Below are 6389 nucleotides of genomic sequence, written 5' to 3'. Positions count from 1 at the left end.
ATCTTTTGTGAAAACTTTTTTCTTCAGTATGATTCACATATCAGAAGAAAACAAGGAAAAGATTACAGGTAGCCCAGTTCTTAGTTTATAAATCAGATCTAAAAGCTTCAAGCTTCAACCGCCATTGCGAAGATCACTATGACACTCATGGTCCAAATGCAGAGTTAAACACATTGGTCATGATGCTAATTCATAATAACTAGCTTAACTAAAGAAAGATAACAAAAGCTAAAAGAAAAACACAACATATCAGAACAACACAGACTCGACAACTTAAGCCTTACAAGTTCAATTTGAAGTACTTTGTCATTTATCTGTAACATTCACCAAATGTAGCTCCCTCAAAGAATAGACTATTCATAAGCTTTACTGAAGATAAAAGGAGCAACTCACACCCTTAACATTGTCAGCAGTAGAAAGTAGCCCTCAATCTGCCACAATTCAGATGTATATATAGTTTAGAGAAGGAACTTTTTTCTTACTGTATATGAAGGAGCAGTTCCTTTGTATTCTTCTCAGTTGAATTGAGATTCTATCAGTTAAAACCTGGAAAGGGAAGGGGAGAAACAAAATAAACACATGAGAAAACATTCTAGGAACAGGCTTCTTACAATCCGCTTAAATTGCCTGATAAGGTTAAACAGAGTTTACCTGAAAGAATCATAAGACAAATATTTCATTCTACTAGAGGTTGCCTGTGCTATAACCATTAAATCTAAATCTAGCAGCTGATGCCATGGTAAAGCTGAGGTGGAGTCTGCTGTTCCTCCATTTCCTTTTTCCAGCAGCCCATCATTTTCCTTCCTATGGTAACTCATTACTTAGAGAACTGAATAAGGCTGCACAACTCTGCCATATCTGAAAAAAAAGGAGAGGTTTCCTACCTCTCCTCCTACACAGGTTTTTGGGTTTGCTTACTCATTTATTTTTGTCAATTCTTTTCCTACACTTCTGTGATTAACTTGTACAAGAAGTAAAATCTCAACATGCAATATTGAGGCAAAGGCTTCCATGAGAGGCGCATTATGCCCACAGTAACCAAATAGGCATTCTTGCTGATTTCAAGACAAGCACGAGCATGTTGCTGTAGCACAGTGCTTGGAGTCTAATACATTAAAAATCTTTACTACTAGGCAATTTCAAGGAAAAGCAGATTCCTACAGTGCTCCTACAAAATACAGGAACTTCATGAAATATAGTAAAAAATACAAATTGTGCCAGAGAAAGGAAACAGGAACGACAGAAACAGTTAGGAATGTAATTGCTCTACACTTTCACAGTTGGTAGCAGACAAAATTAGAATCATAATACGCTAGTACTGTCTTTAGAAATGGCAGATCCCTTCTCTCTCAGTTTTGCAGTTGAATACAGTAGGGAAACACTGGTCAAAACAAAGCAAGTTTTCTCTGTAGCATTTGTGACAGTTAAATCAAGGAAGAATTTTTCAGAACTACAAGCACTATGAGTGAGAGTAATCTACTGACTGTTTCTATACCTTCAAATTCCTATCCAGTGAAATGCTCAAGCAGGTGCCTACATAGAACTTGCAAGTAAACTCATTCAAATTCATTCCTCCCACCCATTCTATTCTAAAACAATTCCTTATATAGTGATATCTTTCAAAAAAGAGCAATATACTGAAGTGAATAGGAATACCTATTCCCTAAAATGAAAGTCTCTAGACCAATGTTGCAAAGCACAGGTCTGATAAACCAAAAACATTTGAAAGATTCTTGAATACAGTCAGTTCAAACGGAAACAAATTCAAATTAACAGTGAAAGGAGCAACTGCTATCAAATAATATTGATCATTTATTGGAAAGGAAATATAATCTATTTAAAGAACAAGCTTAATAGCAACTAAGCTCAGCATTCAACTCAAAAGTGAACAGTATCAGAACAGTAACAGAATTAAAATTCCTTTCCCTTGAAATGGTGACAATAATATTTTTTTTAGGAGATTTATACATTGAGCTTCATAGACCTCCCTTTAAATAGCTACACTTGGTCATCTGTAACAATCCAGCTAAATAGTAGTAAAGAAATCTTTGTTCAGAAAGATATAGAGGTCACTGGGAATATTTCCCCCTCCTTTCTCTGATAAGTAAAAACTTCCAGACACAACCTTATTGAGGCAGCTAACATAACAGTTCAATTCAGAGCTTTATTATCAAGTTTTAGATTAAAAACTATAAACCAAAAAAAATATGTACAAAACTTAGATTTTTAAAAGCAGTTTTAATATCATGCCCCGAGATGATGTGCCTTGCTACAAATAAGCCTTGTATATAAATGGATTTCAATCTCTGCTCTTCCCAATTTCAGTTGCAGCTAAATTACAAGATTTTAGAAAGTCTGCTTACTTTAGTGACAAAAAAAAAGCTTCTACAGCAAATTACCCTAATTCCCTTGTAAAGACAGTTTGCTTATACTTAAACACAACCTTTCCCTGATTAGCAGATAGAACCATGATTTCCACAAGTGCTTGAATCTAGGAACTTTTACTAGAATTATCAGTCAGCATCACCTATTATCTGCTGCAGAATGCATACTAGGCAATTCAATATGATAACATCACCCCAGAATAGATTTCCCTTTAATTTATTCAAATTCATTGAATCCCAAAGCTTTCATATAGAAGTAGAATACATTCTCCTGCATCTAGTTAAATGATGAATGCTATATTTGACTTCAGAGTACTATCTTCAACACTTTAATATCGTGATATATCTCACTTAAAATCCTGATCATTTTCTTTCCACATTAATACTTCTTTCAATGCTCAGCAGATTTATGTATGCCCAGACTCCATAAAGCTGAGCTTGGCAAGAACTGAGGGTACTACAGTGCAGTCACAGCCATCTGTCAGTGCAACTGGCCATAAATCCAAAAACCAAACCAAAACAAAAATAATTATAAGTCATTGGTCTGGTTACTGTTAAGACCAGAAGGAAAAAGAATGCCAGATATGACACCCAGGAAAACAGCTTGCCAGACCCATAGCTAGTTCCTTAATCTCCTCTAACGCCTTTGAGAGGAAATGCTGGGTGTTAAGAGCTGTCAGTCTTTCAAGAACAGGAGCCTGCCAAAGACCAGACTGAACATTCACCTATGCCTACTTGAATTCTTTAAAAATGACAATTCATAAACTCAAGTTTGTAAGCTGTGACTATAAACTTACTATAAGCTCTCAATATCTCCAATGATCTGAAGACAAAAAAACAAAATAAAAATCAATCATATTCATGAGAAAGATCCTGAGATTTACCAACATGGAATGATTTGGAAACCAAACTAAAAAGCTAGGCAGAAACACCTACTTAATGTTAGACTTTTGTTTTCCTTGCATCTTTATTAACCATTTCACGGCCATTGCAAGAATTATGTAATAGTTTATTCAGGTTCACAACATAAGAGTTCATTTTTACAGTTGTGCCACTGAAAGTTTGAAATTCTTTGTTTGTTTTTAATCCCAGATCAATTTTGTATACATAATATTTGAAAATACTTTCATGATCAATCAGAAAAAAAGTATATTTAAGTATAAGTTACCAGGTTCACACTCAAGTTGTTTTTCCATTTGTCTCTCATGTTTATTTATGTTTTATTTCATATTTTACTGCTACTTTCAACAATACTAACTCACTAAAGTGCAATACTGAAGAACATAATTTAAAAAGGTATCCAGCAACCTCCAGTGTCTTCCATCACAAGAACAAAAACTACACATCTCAGGGACTTCAGTAATAAATTTTAAAAAATAGAACTCTGAAAGCCAGTCAATGTTCTTGCACTGTCACACTATCAGCCTACGAGCAACAGCCTTCCTGAGCAGAGATTTAGATGAGCTGGTTTAACGATAGAGAACGAACAGTGCAAGTAATTTTAGCTATGCTTACCCAAAAGAAAAACACTCTCCTTGTTCTCAAGAGCATCATCCAAATGTATTCTCACTTATATAAAGGTACTGTAACATCTAGGTATCTTCACTGCAGACCTAGAACAGCTAAGATCTAAATAGCATCACTTAACACTGCATATTTAGAGGAAAGATACAAATGTAAGTATTTAAGTAAAAATAACAGGAAGAGAGTAGTTTTTTTAATTTTTTTTTTTTTTTAATTTTACAGGGAAAATGAAACAGGCAGTAATACAGAGCAGCTTTCTAGTTACAAACTTTAAAGGTATCATCCCAAGGAAAAAAAAATCCCTGCTGCATGTCACCAATACCATGTGAAACTGCTATAGCAAAATATTATGGAGACTGTCTTCTCTTTTTCTTGGAGTACCACAGAAAATCTTACTTAAAGCTCAGCTTACTCCATAGGTAGCTACATTAATGCTAACAACACTGACCACCAAACATGATTGCAATCACACTACAATTTTCTACTTCAGAGAAGGGCAATCATGCAGATGCATTTCCTGTTAACATATAATTTTAGTCATGTCCATCCAGTTTGGATATCATTAGTTTGGGTTTTTTTTTTTTTTAAGCTCATCACAGAACTGATAGTTGAAAGTAGAAATGAAAGAAACAATGAGAATGGTCCTTGGGTAGAAGGAGAAAAAAAATCCTGGGCTATCAGAAACTTAAAAAAAAAAAAAAAAAAAAAAAAAACAGAAACCACCTCTGTCAGGTGTAATTTTTCCTGCTCCACCAGTGCCCATTTAAGGCATCTGTTATTGTGATTTAGGATTCTGCAGGCTTATACACAAAGGGCAGCAAGTTTAGGAGACTTACAATGAAGTAAACCTTACCAAACCTCTTCTTTTTTTCCCCCTTCTGTCTCCCAAATAGCAAATAAAGAAACTAAACAAGCAGAAAGTAGGAAGCCTCCATTTTACAGTTTGCATACATGACTGAGTGCCAGATGTATTAACCACTACTGCATCTTTGGGCTTCTGTGCTCAACCACAAGCAGCAAACACATGAACTTGTGTTCTTGAAGTCGAGTTGCCCTTTGATTTTGTTACTCTCTAAGAGCAATGAAATTGCTTCTGATAAATACTTTGTGATGCCAGGCATAGTTATCATTAGAAACATCAATCATCACACATAAGAAAAAAATAACTCACCAACCCAACAATATGGTTTCTGATTACAGAATGCGCTTTCTCAGAAAGCAGCCTTCACCCAAGAAATAATCTCCTTTTGGAGGCTAGCACTTAAATAAGCCCAGGGTGTTCATTCCAGTCACATGGGAAGTAGGGGTGAATTGCTTGCACCTGTGCTTATTGAGCCAGCCACCCCCTTCACCATATGCTCAATCATCAGTTCAGGCCATGACATTCCAGATCACTTACGAATATTTTTGAGACAGCTTTCAAACAGACTATGGGGATACTACATTAGATACATACAACTATAAGACTTTTGAAAAATTTGACACTTTACTGGAAAATAGGACTAAGCTGCTGTCTGAAATGCAACATTTTGCAAGAGAATAGGAATGTAACCCTTCGATCTGACATTTACTCACAAAAGAATACGTATTTCAACCTCAAAGATACACTACATATTTTTTAAACCCAAGGTATTCCCAGCTTTAACATTAAAAACAGCTCATTCAGACTGAATAGAAACATACTTGCTTGGTAAAGAAAGACAGACAAGTTCTACAGGAATGAATTTTAATTGAGACAATTCCTATCTGCTGTAGTATTAGAACATCAAATGCAACTTGGGAAAGTGAAAGCTAACATTTGAAGGTTGTTCTGAAGACGCATATCAGCATCTAAGAACTAAACATTGCAGCTATTTGGACGTTTGCTGGTAGGGGCACTTACCTGCTGTACAATCAGTGAATATACACATAACACAGTACATCCAGGAGTTTGTCTGAGATAATTAAGATACTAGAGTAAGGAAAAGAGAACACTCACCTTATCCAGGACTCCCATAATAAACTCCAGCTCTCCAGAAAAGATCCTTTCCCCCTGGCAGTCAGTTCTTAAATGGATCTAGGAGAGGTAGAGCCAGGCTCCACCCCTTCTGGCAGCACAGATGAATTGCCTGCACCTGTGCTCCCTTGGCTGACTCATTGCTCACCTCAGGTGATCAATCAGAGGTTCAGGCCATAATTCAGCAGCCCCATACACCTGCCAAATGTGTAGACATAACAGGCCACGACAGAGGTAGGAGCTTTTGACATTTCTACTAGTAGCTAGATCAGCTAAACACTCATCTGCACGTACCTGCCTATGTATCTATAAACTCTTTTCCCTACCTACCATTTTACTATGATACCTCTACAGCACACATTCTCAAGCACTCAGTCAGACAACAGTTGAATTTCCACCTCCACAGGCACTAAAAATTCACCTAAACTGAGGCTCTGCTGTTAACTTACAAGTGGGCATCGCCCTAACCCTGGCAGCTGTGTAGG

At 36.2% G+C, this 6389-nt stretch overlaps 1 long non-coding RNA gene across 1 annotated transcript; it reads right to left on the bottom strand.

Moving 5' to 3' along the window:
• Window positions 1-217: 217 nt before the first annotated feature.
• LOC122182057 lies at window positions 218-5914 on the bottom strand. Its single transcript, XR_006179689.1, has 3 exons — window positions 5887-5914; window positions 483-546; window positions 218-228 (listed from the first exon to the last, which is right to left on the bottom strand). It is a non-coding gene; the product is annotated as an uncharacterized LOC122182057 (long non-coding RNA).
• Between the last annotated feature and the right edge of the window lie 475 nt (window positions 5915-6389).

The sequence above is a fragment of the Lagopus leucura genome, unplaced genomic scaffold, assembly GCF_019238085.1.
Source record: "Lagopus leucura isolate 7727_CA_CO unplaced genomic scaffold, USGS_WTPT01 Super-Scaffold_100012, whole genome shotgun sequence".
NCBI lineage: Eukaryota > Metazoa > Chordata > Aves > Galliformes > Phasianidae > Lagopus > Lagopus leucura.
This window is presented reverse-complemented; position numbering and strand designations above follow the sequence as displayed.